This window comes from Lytechinus pictus, chromosome 6 (assembly GCF_037042905.1).
Source record: "Lytechinus pictus isolate F3 Inbred chromosome 6, Lp3.0, whole genome shotgun sequence".
NCBI lineage: Eukaryota > Metazoa > Echinodermata > Echinoidea > Temnopleuroida > Toxopneustidae > Lytechinus > Lytechinus pictus.
In genome coordinates, this window is record NC_087250.1 from 26,260,434 (window position 1) to 26,284,355 (window position 23,922).

The 23,922-nt window shown below is 36.1% G+C and overlaps 1 pseudogene; it reads right to left on the reverse strand.

Annotated features, from left to right (window-relative positions):
* Nucleotides 1-1,132: 1,132 nt before the first annotated feature.
* LOC135154366 (sodium-coupled monocarboxylate transporter 1-like) lies at nt 1,133-22,690 on the reverse strand (annotated as a pseudogene).
* Nucleotides 22,691-23,922: the final 1,232 nt, after the last annotated feature.

The following is a 23,922-nucleotide window of genomic DNA, read 5'->3' on the forward strand; positions in this document are numbered from 1 at the left end:
TAAAAAAGGCCAAAGTCTAAAAGAAGTCATTTCGAGAAAATCGGAAATAAATGATATTATTTTTTGGGGGGGTAATTGAAGTATATGATTGGCCAATATAAATCAGAGAACATCATTAAACAAATATAAGTGTATTTTCTATGAACATTAATATTCACGTTACTTGTGGGCGGGGGCCTTTTGTCTGTTGGACTTGGGTCGTTTATATAATCATATGGACTTGGGTCATTATTATATTCATATACATGGTAGACTTATGTAGTTAGTACAAGAAATGAGAGAGGGCGCTATAATATAAATGTAAGAAAAACCCAAGTCCTAGACTTGGGCTTTTCTTACACTCATACCAGATATTCCTACTTTATTTAAGGCATTACTGAGATGATTTCAGATTTATCATTTAAACACAACATGAGTCATTGTATAAGGAACAATTTCCCATATTAAACTCAATTTCGCAAAAAAATAAATGGACTTGGGCCGTTTTATATTCAAATACTCAATTAAAAAGAAGAAAGAAGTAAATCATGGTATTTGCAAGAATACCTCCATGGAATCTCCAGAAATATATTTGTTTTATTTACATAATTACATATCATACTACAAGGTATGTATATGCATTACTTGTCCAATATATAGCTAGGCCTGAAAATAAATTCATATGACTACAAATTAATGTAAGTAGCCAGCCGGAGGCAGTAGCGTCAATTTAATGTAACGCGTTGACCGGCGGAATCACGTAATTAGTTCTTCGCGCGTTGAAATCAACCAAGTATGTACGTTATTACACGCAAATCACATAACCCGTTGTTTATTTAGGGCGGCTACTGTCGGGTACGCCCAAAAGGCGGCAAACACTCTCTTCCTTTTTAGCATTGACGAACTTCAAGTGTTTATTCCGATCAAGTTTACTTTTTGGACCGGTGGCAGACAAACTCTTTAACCCCCCCCCCAAAAAAAAAAAAAAAAAAAAAAAGATTCCCCAAGAATCGGGGGAAGGGAAACTCCACCCACCCCCCGTGATCGCCGCCTACGGCAGGGCGTGTGATAATCAATGTGTTAAGACGTTTTTTATAGGCGTGATACTTCTATGGTTGCTAAAATGATATCATTGAGCTATGTTTTCCCCTTCCTAGATGGCATTCGTGGCATCTGTGGTTGGTCCAGCATGTCCATTAATGGATTCGTTGTCTTGATCATCAACATGATCCAACTCATCTTTTTTGGTGTAGACCTTTCTCATTTCTTCCTGAACGACTGGTAATTTATCATCCTGCGTATGGAAATAGAGATACCACATTCATTTTAAATGGCAAAAGTGACAAAGAGCATTTGACTTCGTTAAGAGGAAGGGGAGTGGCAGAAGTGACCATTTTATTCATGTAATTGCAGGATGTCGTCCCTAAGGTAACTTTATACAACACACACATATTATGTTAATATGGGTATCCTTAAAGGCGACCGCACACCTTATACGATTGGTCTGCGACCCGATTTCAGAATAAAATGTAGTAGAATTTGATGTTAATATTGAGACTTGGAATATCTTACTGTGTAACGTTTTAAATCATTGTACGAATTCCTATGTTCAAATCTGTGACTATACTATCATCCTTCTTAAAAATAAAAGCGAGTTTAATATATAGTCGTAATGACGTCATAGCACACGTACGATTGGCTACGATTTGAAACTAATTTGGCCTTTACTCCAAAATGAAGGCTTGCAATCTTTCGAAATGGTCATATTAGTAGGCCCTATTCTTTCAATTAATTTAAACCTCAAATAAAATTATATGGTCCATTCACAAAATCGGATCGCGAACAGTCGTAAGGTGTGCGGTGGCCTTAGGAGCTGATTCCATGAATGTGCGTCACGTGATATTCAGAGGAATCAGCTGTAGCAAGCCAACACATCAACCATGCAATAGACAGACTCGAGTTAAAGAGTCAGCGGTGCAGTAGATCCCAATCTCAATGGCGATACCTCCCCACACGCCAACGTGAATATGCAGCCACCACATACAAAAATCCCCCCTAACCTTCAAATCCACACAAGATATCAGCGTGAAGTTATACCCTTGTGCAAAAATAGTGCAAATGGAAAAAAAATGAAGAACTGATGAAAAAATAAATCATACCTCTTCATAGTTAATCTCGTCAATACCACACCGCATGCGCCGTTTGAGACTTCCGGGGAAACAACAGAAGAGGGCGTCTGTCAAGTGATTCTTCAGGCGATTATCAATCAAATCAGGATCTTGGAAACCTTCCGACATGCAAAAGATTAAAATAATGTTAATTCAGTAAAATATCTGAACATGTAGGTTTTGAGTAATTGGAAATTCATTTGCACGTGGTTTACCATGTGGGTGTCGTGGTCTAGTGGTTACGACTCTTGTCTTTAAATGTGTTGGATGTGGGTTCGATTTCCAACCACGGCGTGCGTTCTTCAGCAGGGGCCGCGGAAGCGGGGGAGGGGGGGGGAGGGGCTTCAGCCCCCCATTTTTTTCCAAAACCGTGTACAAAAACGTAAAAATGACCCTATGATTGTGATTTTTGCATGGTCAGCCCCCCCCCCCCCCACTTTGAAAACCGTTCCGCGGCCCCTGTTCAGTAAGAAATGTATCCACATTGTGCTGCAGTCAACCCAGGCGAGGTGAATGAGTATCCGATAGGAAGAAATTCCTTGAATGCTTGATCGCCTGTATGACGGCTCTGCGACAGCCGTAGTAATCATGGTAATATTGATTATGATACCAAATGTAAAGTGCAGTAGCTTGATATAGTATCTGCGCTTAATAAATGGTCCATATTATAATAAGTATCTTTATTCTTCTTATTATTATTGTCTTTATTATTATTATTATTTCATTATTATTTTTACCTGTTAGATAACTGACGATCATTGCTGTGATTATACACACAATGCTTCCGATAAGTCCATAGTAAAGAAATGAAATATGATACAAGTTGGTAATTGCTGGCCTGGGAATAGAGAGAGAATTATTGTTTATTGAATATTACAAACGCAATGGACTTAAGCATGTACTCCGCCCAAGATAATACATTCATGGAGGGATGAGAGAAGACATACTTTCAAAGAATACAAAAGTGCCCAGTCAACATGCTTAAAATGTGCAAAAGGTGCTAAACATGCTAAAGCGGGGGATTTCGTCGTTCATTCGACTAGGTTATAGTTTAACCCCCCCCCCCACGCACAAAGATGTGTACACACACACACAAACATACAGTTCTCATACCAGAATTTACTAATTCATAACACATTCAGTGACACCTGTTCTTAGTGACCACCAGATGAAAACACAAAATGAGGCCTTTATAGCAAGGTGGCTGCTATAGACAGGTTCGTATACACACACTCTGCCTCCATGGAATCAGTTTTAGTGGTCACTATAGGCAGGTGGCCACTTCCACATGTTTGACTGTACATTAGTGAAAATTGCATTAAAAAACAAATGAGATGCATTAGTCACAACTCCTTTGGAAGACTTAAAAAAAAACAGGAGTTAAAACTCGCCGTACTTACAATTCCTCAGAGATGGTTTCCTGGGTTGAGCCTGGGAGTGTTGCCGTAGTCCATTCTGTGGTTGGGATGGTGTAGGTCGTGTATGTGCCATTGGGTACTGGACAACCTTCAACCGATAAAGGCAGTTGCCCCCTTGATGAGGGGTATATGATTGATCCTACCTTGATCCAGACCATGACAATGAAACTGGCTACGAACCCAGCAACAGCCCCCTGGAAATACGTAAAATAAGTAATGGTTCTTCTCTTAGTTCTTTTAAACCTGGTTATCGGTGGAGCGTAGGATCAGTCATAATGGTTATAGTCGCGTGCATTTGAGTGTCCGAAAGTCCACACACACAGCTTCAACACAGGGAACAGTCGTTTTGATGAACGTAATATTGCAGATATCCGGTTATGTCTTTATAACTGATAATAATCTCACACCAGATTGATAATAGTATGAACATTTTTATCCAGTTCCATTAATTTGATGTAAATATTATTACAATTAATTCACTTGTTATGTCTCGCTGTTCATTTGAAAGTGTCAATGTTCACAACTCTTGCTATGGCAAACGGTCTGAAATCACCCATATTTTCGAGACGCTGGCACCTTTGTTTTCCCACTGGAATATCCTTAAGGGTAAAAAAGGTCGAGATTGATTGTCATCTCAATGCTAAATATATTACCTACAGTTTGATGTTTGATACTTTATGACTGGTATAATGGTTACATCTCATTTTTCTCCCAAACTTTGAGATCGAGCAGCCAGAACATGGCATATTTCTGTGTACAACGTCACGTGACTAACGTATTGGGAATTTTAGGCTAGCATCGTCTGCTACGTAAACCGAATTAGCGAACATGACCGAAACTAACCATTATGAAAAAAAAACACGTGGCCCCTAAACAATTAAAGGGGGTCAAATAAGATTAAATAACAACTTTAATTACTCGTTCGATCAAAATAAAATGTCACTTGACATGCCAACGACCTATGAACAGAGCCTGCTGACATCGGGGGGGGGGGGGGTCATGAAAGGTGAAGTTGTCTTCCTCCGACCATAGCGACAGCCAGAGCTTCTGAGCCAATCAAAACTGAGAATTTCACAAAAATTGTCAGCGATGACCTTTTAATCAGTGCTGAAAACTTTCGTTTTTGAAGTACCAGTCAGTTGTTCTCAGCGGAACTCTATACAACTTGCAAGCTTTCGATTCTCATCGATCAATGTAAAAATAAACCAAAAAAAAAATAGATCGGAGATGGTTGAAATATTAAGGAATTACTAACTCTGGAACGGACGACAAAAGCTCCCACCAAAAGTAACTTCACAGCGCATCCTAAAAAGAGTTGTCGCTTTAATTTTTTATCACTTTGTATTGGCTAAAACAAGGAAGGGGAATCCCAAGAAAATAATTTATTGCAACAAAAAAATGTAGCTTATACGAACCTTTGAATTACAACGATGTACGAATACAGCTAAGATAAAGACACCTAGGAACCCGCCAGAGATCACCCCGACAATGCTGACGGTAAACTGAAAAAAAAAAACACAGACACAAACAAATTCCATGCTTATGGCGGGCGTACGACGGATGTAAATATCTGAATTCGAGAAATTTTATGCGGCGGCCGCAATGTCGACATACGGCGGATTCATTTTTTTTACAGGCCGTCGGGGTGGCAGAAAATTTATAACGCGGAGTTCTAACATTTCTTTTATATTTCTATGCAGTGGCGTACCGTGGGTCACAGCATTGGGGGGCACCAGCAAAAATATTGCGAGCGCGAAGCGCGAGCTGAAAATTTTTGATATTCAGATCAGAAAAAGGGACATTTTAAGGACTGATTTTAGGAATTCACGGAGAGCAGACATATCTCACCAATCCACTGATGCGAACGTAATCACGGACAGGAAATATTTTATATTAAGACCTTAACATGGGGCAATCATTTTAAGTAGTCATGAAAAAGAAGCATATGTCACTGCATAAAACAATAATATATTTGGTTTATATTGACTTGAAACGGGAGTTTTTCGTACAACATGTTTATATATCTCTTTAAACAGACAATGCGAGCACCAGGAACAATGACATCATAGGCCCTGAGCAAATAAAGTTTCATAAAGTTAGGATAAAAAAATTTCTATGTAACATAACATGATTATAATATAATATACCATTATAATTAATAATAATTTATTCTTTCCCACTACGTTCCTCTTCCTTTCTCCCTCTTTTTCTCCTCTTTTTTATTTTTTTTTATTTTTTTGTCAGCCGATTTGGGGGGGGGGGGGCACGTGCCCCCCCCCCCCGTAGTTACGCCACTGTTTCTATGCTTGTCGTAGTAATTAGACCATCCGTAGCCATGGCGTAGAACAGATCACGGTGGCAGTCCGTCGAGCGCACGGTGACCATTCGGCTGCCCAGGGGAGTGTTTCATCAAGATTTTTGTCCGACAAGTCGTCAGATCTGACAACTTTCCTTGATTCTGATTGGCTGTGAGACAGTTTTACTATGGTAACTGTCGTATAAAATAAGATTTGTCGGATAAAACGTCTGACAAGTCCTTCATGAAACAGTCCCCTGGACTCGAATGGTTTCATGGATGAATCAGTGTGAATAGATTCGAATTACCCTAATCAAGTAAAATACATGAATATCATGTTTAGATATTCTATAACCCATTTGTAGGTGACTGTAAAACAGTACATCCATTTATTTTGTGCATTATAACTCCCTATGAAATCTTTTACTACAATTTCATTAGAAAATGGGGTAAAATAAACTTAAAATAAACATAAAAATCTCACTTCACTCTGAGGAGTCCACGTCCTGGACGATTTTTATTGATTGGGCAAACCCAGTCGGACCGTACCCCGCGCGCACACATAACCAACACACACACCCTCCACTGATTCACTTACCCCCAGTGATTTACCTAACCCAGTGATTCACCTTACCCACTGATTCACTTTCCCGACTATTCAGGGGGTGTGTGTACATGTATGCGTGTTATGTGGATGTAGTGTGTTATGTGTTTGGTAGTCGTATCGTACCAACTAACAACAGTCCAGGAGGTGGACTTCTCTGAGAAGAGCTAGTGTGATTATGAAATTAGATTAGCTCTTTTGCATTTAGAGAGTACGTCGTAAATTTAAAGGTGTGGCCTATTGTGTACGGTTTGCAGCGTTTATTTACTTTATCACGTCACGGTACGCTATTACGTTTTGTGCACATTCGTAACCCCCCACCCTTTAATCAACGAAGTATTGGGTTATATAACCCAACTAATCGGTTAAATTCTACAAGCAAAATAAGAATCACAACCTAACGTTAACCAGATGAATGTAAATTGGCATTGAGAACAGACTATCACCTTCGCACGAGTCGGTATATTAGACACGTTAGATTAGATGACGCATTTTTGTACGAAAGTACTCAAAACGTGATAGCACACCATGATGTGAAAATGTGAGTAGGCCTAAACGTTGCAAGCCTATTAGTACTTTCTCCAAACCTGTAAGATTCCGGACTGCATGAAACTAATACAAAATGAAAAGCCAATCGCCAACATGCCGTACACAAGAGCTGTAATACAACAGAGAAACAATATGTATTTTAAAACTTTGTATCTGGCTGTGCAAGAGTATTTAGCATTATTTAATGAGAAAGTCTTTAAAATCAAGGTTTAAATGCCAACATATTTTCCCCTCTAAACGAGGGGTTTATTTTAAGGGTTGTTTAATTCCTGGTTAGAATAATATGCACAGTATATCACTAATAAAAACATTTGGCACGATATTCATAAGGACAAGCAAATTTAATTTATAATTGAGTTGGAAACTGCATTACCAGTGGTATTCCTTTTTTTTTGCGCCTTTAATATATATCATCTTTATTCGCCAAATAATATACATGTAACATATATGTGGCACTTCTATAAAAAGAGAGAAAAAAATTGTACACAATAAATCACAATTAATAAAATATAGGGAGAGAAGATAGATTAAATTGAAGCTAAGAAATACATAGGAATTCAATCAACTGACCCACTTCTTCCCTTGTTAACGTGTTGCAGATACTTTCCTGATCTCCTACTGCTATCAGTTCTTTCAGAACATTCACATCCAGTTCTCTACAAGCCGGGACATCACAGTCCTTACTCTTATTACATTTACTGAGAAAATATTGCACCTCATTTAAATTATCACAAAAAGTTGAAAAAGGGTTCATTTTGGCATATTTCAAAACCATTCTTATGAATCTCGCTCCAGTCTTTACAATTATGTTATTAAACTTTTGAAATCTATATCTTAAAGCATTCTCAAGAGGTTGACAATCAGACAGTAAAGCTACCAGATCACAATGAGTCATATTATTAATTCTCCAAAATTTTCTCAGAGCTTTCCTCCAACAGGTGCATTTGTTCAATACAGCTTTACTTCTTAATTGCCACAAGCATGCTCCATAGAAACTACAACAATATTGTTTAAATTATAAACACTGCACTGATTATTTAATATGACCAAAATCAGATCTGAGAATATTGAAACTTTTCCAGAATTTAGCAGTAGCTGATGAAACCAAGCTATTCTTGTCAATAGATGAAATATGGTGACCTAAGTGAACCCCACTATTGATATTTGACACATTGGTATCATTAATAACAACATAATATTCCCTTGAATTGTTGTCGCCACCAGTTGGAAAGACAAGAAATTGACTTTTAGATCCATTGAAAGTATTATCAAAATCTGTGGCAAAGTTCTCACATATTTTTATCATGGTTTGTAAACCTTTCTTTGTTGGTGACATAAGAGTGATATCATCAGCATATGCTAAGTATCCCGCAAAATAATGACCAATTCTACAACCAATTATTCCCAAAATTTGCCTTTTCTGTATACAAAAATAAAGTTTACCTTTTCTGTTCATTACTTGTTTTCCTTTCTTTCTTTGCGCCCCATTTTCTCTTTTTGCGCCCCCATGAAACTGGCGGGGCACGTGCCCCTCCCTAGAAACGCCACTGCTCCTCACATAAGAAAAGTACTGTTTGTTCATATCACATTCAATAAAAGCGTGTACAACGTTGTCTTTAAACATGACAGTGCGGACAATATTTTTCGTCAGCAATACCCCCCCCCTATTTAAAAAGATTACTTCTAACGGGTACTAGTGAGTTGTATAAAAGTTTATTATTAAACTCTCGTAAGCGAAGCTCACCTATGCATATCAAATTTCTTTTTAAACACAGAAACCAGTAAATATCAGTCTGCAATATATTTTCAAACCAGATAAAAAAAAGTTTACTACTAATTGCCACCATATTGATATATGTTTAGATCTAGTACATTGAAATAAACTTAGCTTTGTGAAATCATGAAATCTTAGCTAAATACCAATAATTATGATGATCACGAACACAAAAATGCATATGTGGGACAGTGTATTATTAATATTTTTGTTTAGATTGTTCTTTGGGCCTGATGTTTCCATCATAAAATGATTAAAAGTGGCACATGACCGCCACGTAAAAAAAAACATGATATAATTAAAAGTACAAGCTTTGATATCAAGCTAATTAAAAATGAATTAACACCTAAATATTTATATGTTGGTAGCTAAATGGAATGTGTTAGAGGGAGTGACTTCCACAGCCGAGCCGTCATTGGAATATATGAAGATTGATGAAGAGAAGTATTTGACTTTGGGACAATGACTCTGTAGGGGTGGGCAGCTTGGAAAATACCCGACATTTTATGGAATTCCGTGCCTTTTATTTCTGGGCAATTACATTTATTCTTACAATTAAACACTTCGGTAGTCATTTTATTGGATTCTGTTCGAAGTCATTTTGAGATCGTTACCACAATTTCCATTTATCTTTAACTGATGAAAACAAATATGAATATCCCATTTGCAATGCGGAATATAAATGTATATATACATGTATACATATATACATATGTATTTGTATACATATATAATATCCTCTTTTAGAGTAGTGCATTATGGGAAATGACAATCGTATGTACTCTACCTAATATCTTGGCTACTCTGGCGTAGTTTCGCTCACTAATATTCGGCCATATTGCTTTCACGCCATCTTCTGCCGTGATAGCTGCTAGTGCATTTACTCCAGACGATAGCGTGCTGCAGAAAGGGATAAAATCGAAATATTAAATGATTCATCTATGATTCATCTTTCTTCAATATTTATTTTTTGTCTTCAAAAATCTGATTTTTTTTATTCCCTTGTTATCATCCTTCTACGGATAACGGGAGTAAAACAAGAACAATCTGACATTAGACTATTCATTTTTGAAATATAGTTCCATTTTTTGTATACACAAGAAAATGTTTCAACTGGCGCAATTAATGGTCTCCGAAATAGTGCATTTTTTTTTCGTGAGACGAAATGGTTGTCAGGTTGCTTCTCCCCTAACCCTCAATCACTAATTGCCCGAGGGTTACAGGACATGGTATTATGAATAACCGTCAAAGAATACCGGTGCTATGAATTTCAAGAGTTTTTAATTTATCATTTCATTCATCTACTTGCTTTTTCTTTTCCTTTTTTTCCTTTAACTTGTTTTCTTTTCCCTTTTTTACGTTGAATGTAAATTGCAAAATATCCTTGTCCTTTTATATACTTGTCAATTTTCATGCAAATATAGATAATTGAATTGTATATCAGTTAGCCTACCTCAGAGATGCACTGACAACTGATGCTAGAAATACACCAGGCAATCCGGGAATTTCGGCAAACAACTCCATCACAAGGAGAGGCATTATCTAAAAAAATATATATATATGTATAACGAAATTCGATTCCGGAAAGTAGTTTATGGGGAAAATGAAATTTCAATATAAGAGGTGGCAATGAACCGAGATGCAGATCAGCTCTAAATGATAGGAACTGAACTTAGACCTACGGATAAAGATGTAAACAAGTGTATCCAGTGGGCATTTTATGTAACGATTTTTGTAAGTGTTAAGGAGATCTTACAGCTTTTTCACCAAAGAGAACCTATCTACCCGATAGTTTATATTAAGCATTATATACCTGGTCACGTGACGAGACGACCTTCGATTTCCATGGGTCGCAGTTTACGTAGTAGGCGTACATAACCAATCCAGAAAAGATGCATAGGGCAAATATTATCCCCTTTAAGAGGACCGCGAGGAACAAGGCCCTACAGACATGAAAAGAAAATTAAAATTATTTCGAAACAAGAAAACAGATGTTGTTTTGTATGTTAACTATTTACTGTTTCGAGCTTATGCATGAACAAAATTTCAACATTTTTTTTTCTATTCGGCATCTATATTGCACACGATTTTAATATAATCATAAAGCCAAATATTTTAGTAACCAATACAATAATACATTGAGCAGTGATTTACTTTTTATCATGATTTTTATTTATTGTTTCTGTCTTGTAATTTCACATTTTTTAATTGATTTGTTTATTTATCTATCTTTATATTTATTTATTCATCTATTTTGGTGGGGATTTAAAACATTTCTATGCAGAGCGTTGGCAATAAAAAATGGGCTGGAAATACCATTACCTCACCCTTACCGTGTTTACATGTGATCGGCTTTTGGTTCAGAGCCGCGAGCCGATGCAGAATCGGCTTTTGGGTTTATCTTGCACCGCGTTTACACGCTGCATCGGCTCGCGTATCAGAAGCCTGAAACGATCCGCGCACCAACAATATACATGTACGTCATAATAAAGACAACGCTGGATCCATGCGCTTACATGTACGTCATACGCGTTTCCGTTTTACACCCTGGCGAAGGCATTTTCCGCAAAAATAGCCACAAAGCGACTAGTGAAGAGTCTACGTCTACGTTTGTTTACACAATCAGCTGAGCGCGCGATCCAAAAGTCCGCACCGAAGATATCCGCAGAACATACGTGCAAATGTAGCTGAGCTTATAGACCAAAAGCTTCAGTCTCTGTATTTTGGTTGTTCCGCTGAACTATATACGTTGGCTTCATGATTTTTTTTACTTTATCGCACATGATCGTTTATATGAATGAAAACGAATAATAGCTAAAATATTGAAAAATAAAAACACATAATTACTTTTTTTTCATATTATATCTATCCTTATATCTATCATATCTGTCTATCCACTATCTATGTTATAAATCAATCTATGGTACTACATGATATATCTATCTGTTAATTTGTCTATCTACTCTGTCTCTCTCATTCTCTATCTACCTATCTATCTGTCTATCTATCTATCCACCTAACATCTATCTCTCAAATTCTCTATCTATCCATCTGTCTCTCTTTTATTTCTCTCTATCCATCTGTTAATCTACTCATGTGCAATATCAACACTGCTTCGACTTCCTTCGGGAGTCTATTTCCTCAGCTCTACTTTTCCCTTTTTTGTGCTCGATTCGATTCAATTACTACTTCATTTACTTGTTACCATTGTTAAATGTCATGTATTGCATAATGATTTTTTTTTCTGTAGGTTGCCTCCTATTCTCTTTCAAATTCCACCTCTTGCTTTCCCTTCTCTTTGTCTTATCCCAATCTCTTTCCCTTCTCTCACCTCTTTCTTCTTAATCTTTCATTCCGCTTTTTTCTTCTTTGGTGACACTTTACTTTTGGCCTTTTGTATTTATTCATGATACATTTCTTTTTATCTGTATGAATTTGTATTGTATTTGATATTTATTTATAATGTTTACTTTATATTTTAATATATATATATATATATATCTCAAATTCTCTCTATCTATCCATCTGTCTGTCTTTTTCTCTCTATCCGTCTATGTATCTATCTCTCAAATTATCAATCTATCTATCTATCTATCTATCTATCTATCTATATATCTATCTATCTATCTATGTAACTACAGTATCTATCTATTAATCTTATCTGTCTCTCCCCCTCTATCTATCCATCTGTCTTTCTCTAGTTCTCTCTCTCTATCAATCTATCTATCTATCTTCTATCTATCTATCTATCTATATATATGTAACTGCGGTATCTATCGATCTGTTAATTTGTCGCTCTTCTCTGTCTCTCTCATTCTTTATCTATCTATCCATCTAACATCTACCTATCTCTCAAATTCTCTATCTCTCTCTCTCTCCCTCTCTCTATCTATCTATCCATCTGTCTGGCTTTCTCTATTTCTCTCTATCTATCTATCTATCTATCTATGTAACTACAGTATCTATCTATCTGTTAATTTGTCTATCTTCTCTGTCTCTCTCATTCTTTATCTATCTATCTATGTATCTATCTATCTATATATATATCTAACATCTATCTATCTTTCAAATTCTCTATCTCTCTCTCCCTCTATCTATCTCTCCATCTGTCTGTCTTTTTTTTCTCTCTTTGTCTATTATTCTTTTTCCGTCCATATATATATATCTATCTATCTATAACATCTCTCCATCTCTCAAGTTCTCTCCCCCATCTATATATCTATCTATCTATCTTTTATCTATTTATCTATCTATGTAACTATACAGTATCTATCTATCTGTTAATTTATCTATCTTCTCTGTCTCTCTCATTCTTTATCTATCTATCTATCTATCTATTTATCTATCTATCTATCTATCTATCTATCTATCTATCTATCTAACATGTACCTATCTCTCAAATTCTCAGATTCTCTATCTCTCTCTCTCTCTCTCTCTCTTTCTCTCTCTATCATCCAGCTGTCTTTTTTTTTTCTCTCTCTATTTCTCTTAATCCGTCCATATATATATATATCTATCTATCTATAACATCTCATCATCTCTCAAATTCTCTCCCCCCCCCCCATCTATCTATCTATCTATCTATCCATCTCTCTGTCTTTCTCTCTCTCTCTCTCTCTCTCTACTTCTATCTATCTATTTATCTATCTATCTATCTATCTACCTATCTATCTATCTATGTCTCTATCTATTTATCAGTCTTTTATATCTATCTTTCGGCATCTAAGTGTATCAATCCATCAAACTTCAATTTTCTTTCTATTATATGAATCTGTTTATTTTTATTTTGTCTGTCATTCTATTCATTTAGTTAATAATTTATATTTAGAAAAAAAAAACTTTTTCATAACTTTTCATTAAAAAAACGTAACTGCAAAAGCATGTTCGGATTTCACTCATATGACTGCTCTCTGTACATGAAGTGCCGAGGAACTCTATGCTCTGATCAGTAACTGTGCAGATTGCATGCGGTGGTGGGACTCACCTGTGTCGCACGCTGCAACCAGCGACGTGTGTAGACTCTTCACTAGTCGCTTTGTGGCTATTTTTGCGGAAAATGCCTTCGCCAGGGTGTAAAACGGAAACGCGCGTACGTCATAATGGTAAAGTAAATTAAATGCGCTTGAATTGCCGATGCAGAATCGGCTTTCTGTTAACACGCAGAAAAAACCGATTCTGCATCGGCACGCGGTTCTGAACCTACTACTTTGATGGTGCAAAATTGCCGATTCTGCACCGAGAGCCGATGCAAATTACACGCAATGAAAAAGCCGATGCAGCGTGTAAATTGTTGCCCATACGCCTTGTCTCACCTGCACAATGTTTGGAAGTTACTTACTGTATGGCCCTGGGCTTGGTTCCACAAGCAATAAGGCGTTGAACCTCTATTTGGTTTGGTCTTGCCCCGTTAATGGTACCTCCTATCAACATAGTCCACAGTGTATATAGGATCCTCGGATCGGGGTTCCCCCTAAATAACAGTTAAACGAAAATTTAGCACGGCAGCCTACAGTACATCTCTTATTTTTTTTTAGCACAATGTTGGCTAAGAAATTAAAACGATCGTTGCAATCGCTGGTTCTGGGGAAGAAAGGAGACGGTTGTAATTCGAATAATAGACATTTAAAGTAAACCCATCCCACTGCAACAATAATTGGACATATTTTTTTAATTTATTTTTTTTATTGAAATATATTTATTCAGGAAAAACACAAGATTTGTATAAAATTTCTTTTTTACATCAGATTCCTTAAAGTTTAAAAGTTACATCAAAATTCAAAAATAAAAACTGATATAAGAATACGACCAGCTGCATATAATATGCAAAAAAAAGTAAGAATGACAATGGCAGTTCGTATCAACGCAATTTATTTATTTGAATAGATGGTTAAATTAAATACATCATAGATATTTGTTGCTGAGCAATATAAATAAATGATTAATAAAGAAATTCCTTCAATAATGAATAAACCAAAAATAATGGTTGACAATGATAATGATAGCTATTATGATAATGATGATAATAATTATCAAAATAATATTTTTAATGACAACAAATAATGATATCAAATTTATAAGATTATATGTGATTAGATAAACCTATGACAATAAATAATCGAAATTAAAAGTTAAAAAGGGTGATTATATCAATTAACAAATGAACGTATGTACATGTAATTACAGAGATAAATGAATGCAAATTATGAAATAAGTCGATAATGTAATCACACAAATTTGTATGTTAATCATCTCAAATGGGGAGTTGGTAAAATTGGCAAAAAAAATCTTTACTCTAGAAACTGGATCCGATTGCCCTGTTCAGCAATTTGCCAAACTTTGTCGAGACCGCCGACCACCATGGTCCCTTTGATGATGAGGGCGATGACACCGACGATCATGATGATTCCTTGGAGGGTGTCTGTCCACACGACTGCCTTCAAACCACCCTGCACACATGCAATGTACAGTGCGTCCCAGAAAAAACGAAACCGAGATTTAGCGATGATTTATCATAACTTAATCACAAATAAAATAGACAAATGACCTACCAATGTAAAGCTTAGGATCTCTTCTTTCATCTGATATTAAATAGATTATTTCTCCTTAATGCATGAGTGAGCAAAAACAATTTGAAGAGGGGATACCAAAAACTCATTTGGCGGGTTGTATCCAGCTTTCAAAAGGAAAACCACATTTAAAAAAATGCAATATCTGCTCTTTAATTTGATACCTCAATTACAGAAAATGGTCAAGAAATAACAAAATTCTGGTTATTTGAAATAAGGCTTGAATTTCAATAATTTCATAAAATGAAGTACAGGCTAGCGTTCAAACTCACTCGACACTCCGTTTTGTTTACGATCAGCCATGCATTAAGTCTTTTGTTAGCCATGCGATAGCTTCTGTGGGAAACCGGTGAAAACAATTTATTTAATGAAATTATGGAGATTCAAGCCTTATTTTAAATAACCAGAACTTTGTTATTTCTTGACCATTTTCTGTAATTGAGGTATCAAATTAAAGAGCAGATATTGAACTTATAAGACATGTGATTTTCTTTTTGAAATTCATATACCCCCGCCAAATGAGTTTTTGGTATCCTTTCTTCAAATTGTTTTTGCTCACTCATGTGTGAATGAGGAATAATCTAAGTAATATTAGATGAAAGAGGAGATTCTAAGCTTTACATTGGTAGGTCATTTGTCTATTCTATTTTTGATTAAGTTATGATAAATCATCGCTAAATCTCGGTTTCGTTTTTTCTGGGACGCACTGTATATATATATATATAGAGAGAGAGAGAGAGAGAGAGAGAGAGAACAATGGAATGCCTAGCTTAAATCAAGTTTCCCCAGAGCTATCTGCCCTTATTTGGAAAAAAAAATGGTAATGCCGAAAACATGTCTCTGCCGGGAATCGAACCCAGGCCCCCAGCTTTGAACACCGGTGCCTTAACCACTAGACCACAGAGACGGGTTAGTGGCGGTGCCGGGTGAAAATGGCAGAGGCAAAAATGGCAGAGGTAAAAATGGCAGAGGTAATAATGGCAGAGGTAAAAATGGAAGAGGTAAAAATGGCAGAGGTAAAAATGGCAGAGGTAAAAATGGCAGAGGTAATAATGGCAGAGGCAAAAATGGCAGAGGTAAAAATGGCAGAGGTAATAATGGCAGAGGTAAAAATGGAAGAGGTAAAAATGGCAGAGGTAATAATGGCAGAGGTAAAAATGGAACAGGTAAAAATGGCAGAGGTAAAAATGACAGAGGTAAAAATGGCAGAGGTAATAATGGCAGAGGCAAAAATGGCAGAGGTAAAAATGGCAGAGGTAATAATGGCAGAGGTAAAAATGGAAGAGGTAAAAATGGCAGAGGTAATAATGGCAGAGGTAAAAATGGAAGAGGTAAAAATGGCAGAGGTAATAATGGCAGAGGTAAAAATGACAGAGGTAAAAATGGCAGAGGTAATAATGGCAGAGGCAAAAGTGGCAGAGGTAAAAATGACAGAGGTAAAAATGGCAGAGGTAATAATGGCAGAGGTAATAATGGCAGAGGTAATAATGACAGAGGTAATAATGGCAGATGTAATAATGATATAGGTAATAATGGCAGAGGTAAACATGGCAGAGGTAATAATGGCAAAAGTAAAAATGGCAGAGGTATTAATGGCAGAGGCAAAAATGACAGAGGTAAAGATCATGACATGCTAGATCAGCAAGGAAAATATATAGCCTTTCATATTAATATCAGTAATAATTACTGACCTTGAATGGACTCCTATCGACAAAATGAGTATTATGAACTGATGAGATATTATTTGGATTTTTTCATCATTTCAGGTCTATACTTTATTGTTGATATGACTAAACTCAAACATTTTCATGCCAAAATTATTTCAATTAGTGAGTGATGAAAGGATTTATCTTTGCCAGTTCGTATAGTAGAACAGCACTTCATCACATACATATACCAAACGAACTGTAATGTAAACACCGATGTGCACTACCATTTAAGGCGACCACACACCTTACGATTGGTCTGTGACCCGATTTCAGAAAAAAATGTAGTAGAATTTGATGCTAATATTGAGACTTGGAATATCTTACTGTGTAATGTTCTAAATCATACCTTTTTTCAAATCTGTAATTATGCTATCATTCTTCTTAGAATAAGATCGAATTAAATATCGTAATGACGTCATAGCAGTCGTATACGATTGGGCTACGATTTGAAACTAATTTGGCATTACTCCAAAATAAAGGCTTGCTATCTTTCAAAATGGTTATATTAGTATTCTTTCAATTAATTTTAACCTCAAATAAAATGATATGTTCCATTCACATTTTCAGAAAATGAGCAAAATGCGATTTGTTCCAAAATCGGATCGCGAACAGTCGTAAAGTGTGCGGTGACCTTAACACATTGAAATAGACGATTTCGGGATTTTTTGAACCACTTACATAACTTGGATAACACAAAAATAACAAAACGTTCTGCAATAAAAGTAATTTTTCATATTTCAACATCATGATATGGATCCGAATAGATATTGATATGATACGTATATAGTTAAATGTAAATTATATAATAGCAACTAGTGTTCATTTTTTTCAGAGTAATACCTCATTGCAGCTAGTCCAAGTGGATATCAGGTTCTTTATTATGGTAACGGGTACCGCATGAATTTTGAAATGTGTATCGAATCAGGGATTTTAATTCATAGGTGTTTCTTAGGTATCATTCTATCGACCTGTTTTGAAGGAGAAATTCACCCTGACGACTGGTTTACTGTACAAATAGCAATGAAAATATATTGGTGAAGGTTTGCAGAAAACCCATCAAAGATTAAGAAAGTTATTAGAAGTTTGAGTTTTTGATCTGTGACATCATATACTAGTAAATACATCGTATTTTATGCACCAAAATGTCTACTTTTCATTTGTTTTAATCAGTGGTTCATGATGGCTAAGTAAAAAATCTTTCAGGAGCGGATGTGAAATTGTTTGTATGTTAATATACTTAAGGTACAATTAAAATCATTTGCATTTTTTTTTAATGACATTTCATTGACATTTTGTTATTACACCATATATGGAGAAAACTGCTCGCAAATGAAGTCCCCAAAATTTGAGTAGCTTTTTAAATCTTTGATGGATTCCCTAAAATCCTCACCAAAATCATTTAAATAAACCTTATGTCAATTTCCCCTGTAATGAATTAAGTACAATATTTGGGATCCAAAGTGTTCTTCAAATTTTAATATTAAAAGAGCGATTTGACATGAAAAGGTCGTGCATGTAAGTCCAGGGAAAAAATACCAAGTCAAGTGTTATCATTTTTACCTCTGCCATTTTTACCTCTGCTATTTTTACCTTTGCCTTTCTTACCACTGCCATTTTTACCTTTGCCATTTTTACGCCGAGCCTTAGTGGCTAGGGCGACCCCGATCCAACTGACCGACAGATAAACAGATTTTCGACACTATACCAATTATAGCTTCCTTTGTCGGATGTAGGTGGATTTTGAACAATGACAAGCCGCCATTATTATCTTCATCCATTCCTTTCACAAAATATTTAAATAAAAGAGTTGCCAAAGCTGTTGTATATGTATAATTTCACACATACTGTATATATATATATATATGAGTGGGAATCATTCTTTAAAGCGTAATACCGATCTCGGTAATATAATAGATTTGGGGCGCCATAGTCTAGTTGTTATGATTTTCGTTTTTCAATCAGAGGGACGTGGTTCGAATCCCAGCCATGGCGTGTTTTCCTTCAGCAAGAAATTCATCCACACTGTGCTGCACTCAACCCAGGTGAGGTTAATTGGTACCCGGCAGGATTAATTCCTTTAATGCATGCTAGAGCCAAACCCGGGGTAATAATGATAAAAGAGATTAAAATCCATTTTAATGTAACATGTAACATGTGTTTGACCTTCACCTTTTCACACAAATGTCTAATTTCCCTCTTTTTCAAGATTATTCAACACATTCTTTTCATGAGAAAAGTTCAGTTTTCATCATGATGATCATATTGATCTCAATAAACATGGTAATTGTACTGGTAAGCATGCAAATCAGAGACATATCACCTAATTCGTCCTCATGACGAATAAAAATTATAGTTATTATGTATCTTTTTTGCAACACTCTGCAAACTGCTCTTATTTATTTGTGAAATACTCCTGGATGCTTACCACTGATGTATAAAATATACACACTATTCCAGTCGATAGCATACATGTCCACAGATCAAACCCAGTAACTATGGCAACCAAATGATAGAATAAAATAAAAGGGAAATTAATGGAAGTAACACGTTGGATTTTTTTTCTATTTTTTTAGGGGGGGGGGGGTTATGATTATTTGCTAGCTATTTTGCCCCTTTTTACATTGAACCTAAAATATTGTGAGGGGATAGTTATTCATTTTAATAGCTAGATGATTGGCAACATAATCGCCATCCAAATACATGCATTGTTAATGTGGGTCTTAATCACACGATTATACTACAAACAATAATGCATTATGGGTAAGGCTCCTGGCAAGTTTTCAGGAGTTGATTATTGTTTATTTTGAGTAGTTACATGTACAAGGCAGTCAGTTGGAATTTGCTTTAAATTGAGAGGTGTGCAGTTTAAAACATAAGCCCACCAAGAAAATGAAGAAGACATACCTGCATTCAACGCTATCGCAGGCGTGTAGACCACAGATCCCAAATAGAACAGCTGTACCGTGACAAGTATGGTAAGGCGAAAATCAAAATGAGCGTATGATTACACAATAGTATCTTACGAACAAAATGAAATATATAGAGGGAAATGGAAAAAGAATAACTCTTTTACTTCTACTACTACTACTACTACTACTACTACTACTACTACTACTACTACTACTACTACTTCTAATAATAATGATAATAATAACAATAATGATAATAGCAAAGATAATTTTAATATAAATAAGGATAATAATGATAATAATAGCAAAAATAATGATCTAACAATAATGATTACAGCATAAATAATAATAATTAAAATAACAATAATGACAATAATAATACTGACAATAATAATAACAATGGTAATGATAATAGTGGCAAATTGTTGAGCGCACACTGATCGCCAGTGATCCCGATGGGTGCTAGTTCCAATGGCGTATGCTGGGGAAACGTGCCACCTCCCGCTGTGGCAGAGGAGTTCCGACATTAGCAAACACAACAAAAATTATACCAATTTGTTTGTTTTCAACAGCTGATTTTCCAAACTTTAGTTTCATCCCCTTAAGATGCCCCCCCCCCCATAATACTTAAGATACACCTCTGCATGGTGTGCACCTCTCCATGCTCAAACAAGCCTACGCCCTGGAACCCAGGAACGATGTTCTCTCGTTCACATACCTTCCGAAAACAATTAATGTGTAAAACATAAATATGTTACTCTTTGTCAACAAACCCAAGCAAAAGGCGAACTAAGAAAAAAAAATAATAAAAAAAAATAGCATAAAGCATTTCTTACCCGTATTCTGCACTTTTCACATTTTTAAAGGCATGAACCTTGTATTAATGTAGCTATTGCTTTCCAAATTATTGACCCATAATCATTGTTTCTGTATGCTTTGCATGTTCGATGATGTTGTAAATATTCATTGTAGCCTAAATTAATTGTAAATATCATGTGTACACTCATACACCTAGAGCTGGTCGATATAGAAGATAAAATTGTACGTTATCTTATCTCATAAACGAGCTGCAGATATAGAACAAAGTCATATAATTTTCAAAAATTGGGCTTGCAACGTTTACTCACGTCACGACGCGCTACCACGTTCGATTACCTTCATAAAAACGCGTCGTCTATTGCACAGGAGGAAGGGTCTACACTTTGATATTTTGCACGCCGGTTAATCACGAAATATATAGCTTGTTAGTAAAAGACTATCACGACGCCACTCACCAAAATACACCAGCAGAAAGCTCGCAATGTATGTTGGCAACCAAACATGCAACTTTGGCCTATGTCATCATCCTTTAAATAAACTTTCATAATTTTATTCTTATTTCACGTACTGGTAACCTATGAAGCAGTTCAATCTCAGATCATAATGTGCCTTGCATGTGTTGGTAACTGTTTATGGTTTACAGAATCGAATCCGAAAAGAACCTGTGCAGGGCGGTCGGTCGGATACAGCGCCGAGGGTGTTGGACTGTTCTCAATGACAATAAACTTGTATTGTGCTAACGCAACGTTATGTTTACGTGAGGATGATGCATATCCTAACGCTTCGTAGATTAGAGGGATTTTAAAAAACAAATTTACGCAGCGAGCTGCGGCGTGATTACGTGAGTAAACGTTGAAAGCCTAACGTGTGAGGCTTGGGACGTGCGAACAATCTTCGCCGGGCTGATGCTATACCGTCTGTGCTACTCTACTGCCAATCAAGGTTAACTAAACTTTTATGAAGTGTACACATACCGTAAAAGATGAAAAAGCTATGTTTGTTATCAGTCGTAAGGCTTTGTTGAAACGCATTTAAAAAAACTGTGAGAAAGAAAGATATTAACATGAATAATTGTTTCTTTTACTACCTTTATTTTCTGAGGGAAATATAAAATAAACGTACAACCATAACACTGCATTTGTCTTGTCAATTAAGACAATTTAGATTGAGAAGAACCTAAATTAAAACCATTTACAAAAAAAAGTCTTTGAAAATACCAGTTTCTTAATTGTTAGCGCTCTATGAATAGGGACTGACGATAAAGTATTTTTCTCCTCTCATTTTCGTCTTTGTATCGGTATTATTTTCAATTTTTTTTTTTTTTTTGGGGGGTGGGTTCTTCACTTTCTTCTTCTTCGTCGTCGTTATCATCTTCTTCTTCTCCTCCTTTTTCATCATCTTTTTTTTTCTTCTTCTTCTTCTCCTCCTCCTCCTTTTTCTTCTTTCAATCTCCCCCCCCCCCCCTCTCCGTCACTATACAATTTCAACACCATAAGAAAGATAACAATTTATCGATCGTGTCGATGGTTGCTCACCTCATAAATACTAATGACGTTTATTCTAAGGAAAGTGGGCAGGAAAAGGCGACAAAACAAGACATCTCCTAGGGCTCCTAGCTGTCACCATTATCCAGGAAAACATAGTCCCATATACGTAGATCTCACCAGGCATTGATATTACACTTATTGCAGATATATAGCTCACCGCCAGGGACATCGCAACAGGGAAAATGCCCATTTTTCGATTACCCACTAGGAATTCATCGGCCGTCTTTTGCTTGCCGCCGGAGCAAGCGGAGTACACACCGATAGACGCGGACACAAGAAGCATCGCACCGAAGACGACGTAGTCCGACACGCTGAAATAGCGGGGGCCTGAATCGAGTCCTTGTTGATCCATGATGATGACTGTGGATGTAATGATTAAAATGAGCTATTGGAATGTTTTTTTAAACAAAATTAGGCAGTTCTAAACATTAATAATAATACTATAAATTGCATGTCTGAATAAATTGCCAGTGTTTTACCCTCCTTTGGATGACTGAGAGAAAAGGGGAAATAGATGGTTTGAAAAGTGTGCCCAAAAATGCGTGTAAAACGGGCCTTATATTCTTGTTTCGCATTCATGACCCAAATATCAAAAGCCATAGGTATGAACTTAAAGAATTAATATAAGTCAAGTGTTATAAAGGTTATGCCGTTCCATTGCGTTTCTGGTATACTTTCGACCATATCTTGACTTGATTTTGGTACAACTATACAATGCATAGCTTCCATCATGTCCATTGGCATGATTGGGTTATATTTACTTTAGAGTGCTTTATTATTTTTTTGATATAAAAAAATGTGCGAAAAAACTACAACAATTCTGTTAAAAATCACGCATTGAAAATAAATCAAATTGTGCCATAATCACATAACATAATGAGTTACATCGGAGACAGTGCAGTATGATTAAGTCAATATTTTAGCCAAGATCCCCCAAACCTTGCCATGTGTAGTATTATGCTTTTTTCCCTTCAAGAGTACATAATGACATTTGTGCAAATAAAAGCACCTGGATACTACTGGCTGGTAAAAAAAACACACACAAATAGAGAGAAAAAAATGAATTTTAGAGTACTTGTAACATGCTCGTGACTAATTAAGGCAATGACTTTCAAAAATGTGCAATTGATCTGATCAACAACAGTCAGTAATTCCAACATCCACAATGCATTATTTGTTCAAAATATTATCTAGATGTGCAGAATGTGTTGAAATCTTGAGCATGTCTAGCGCATTTGTGAAAAAATAGTGTGCTTTTTTCTGTTTACAAAGGAAACTGTGTAAATTTTCTGTACAAAACTGATGACATTTTGCATTTATTTGAGGTTGAGTGGATCAATCGTTACTCTTTGTAAGACAGGGCGTGGATTTAACTAATTGTAGAGACGTCTCCACGACACCTCCTCAGTCTGGTATCTCTGAGGCAGTGTAGTAAAATAACGCGAAATCGTCATTACGGTATAGCGTTAATTTCGGTGAAAGTTACGTAATCTTCGCACACCGAATTCGCATAGCGGCAGCATGGTCGAGTGATTTTTGTAGCCTGTTATTAGTCGTTTCGCGCGTGTTTGACCAAGGAGCTTC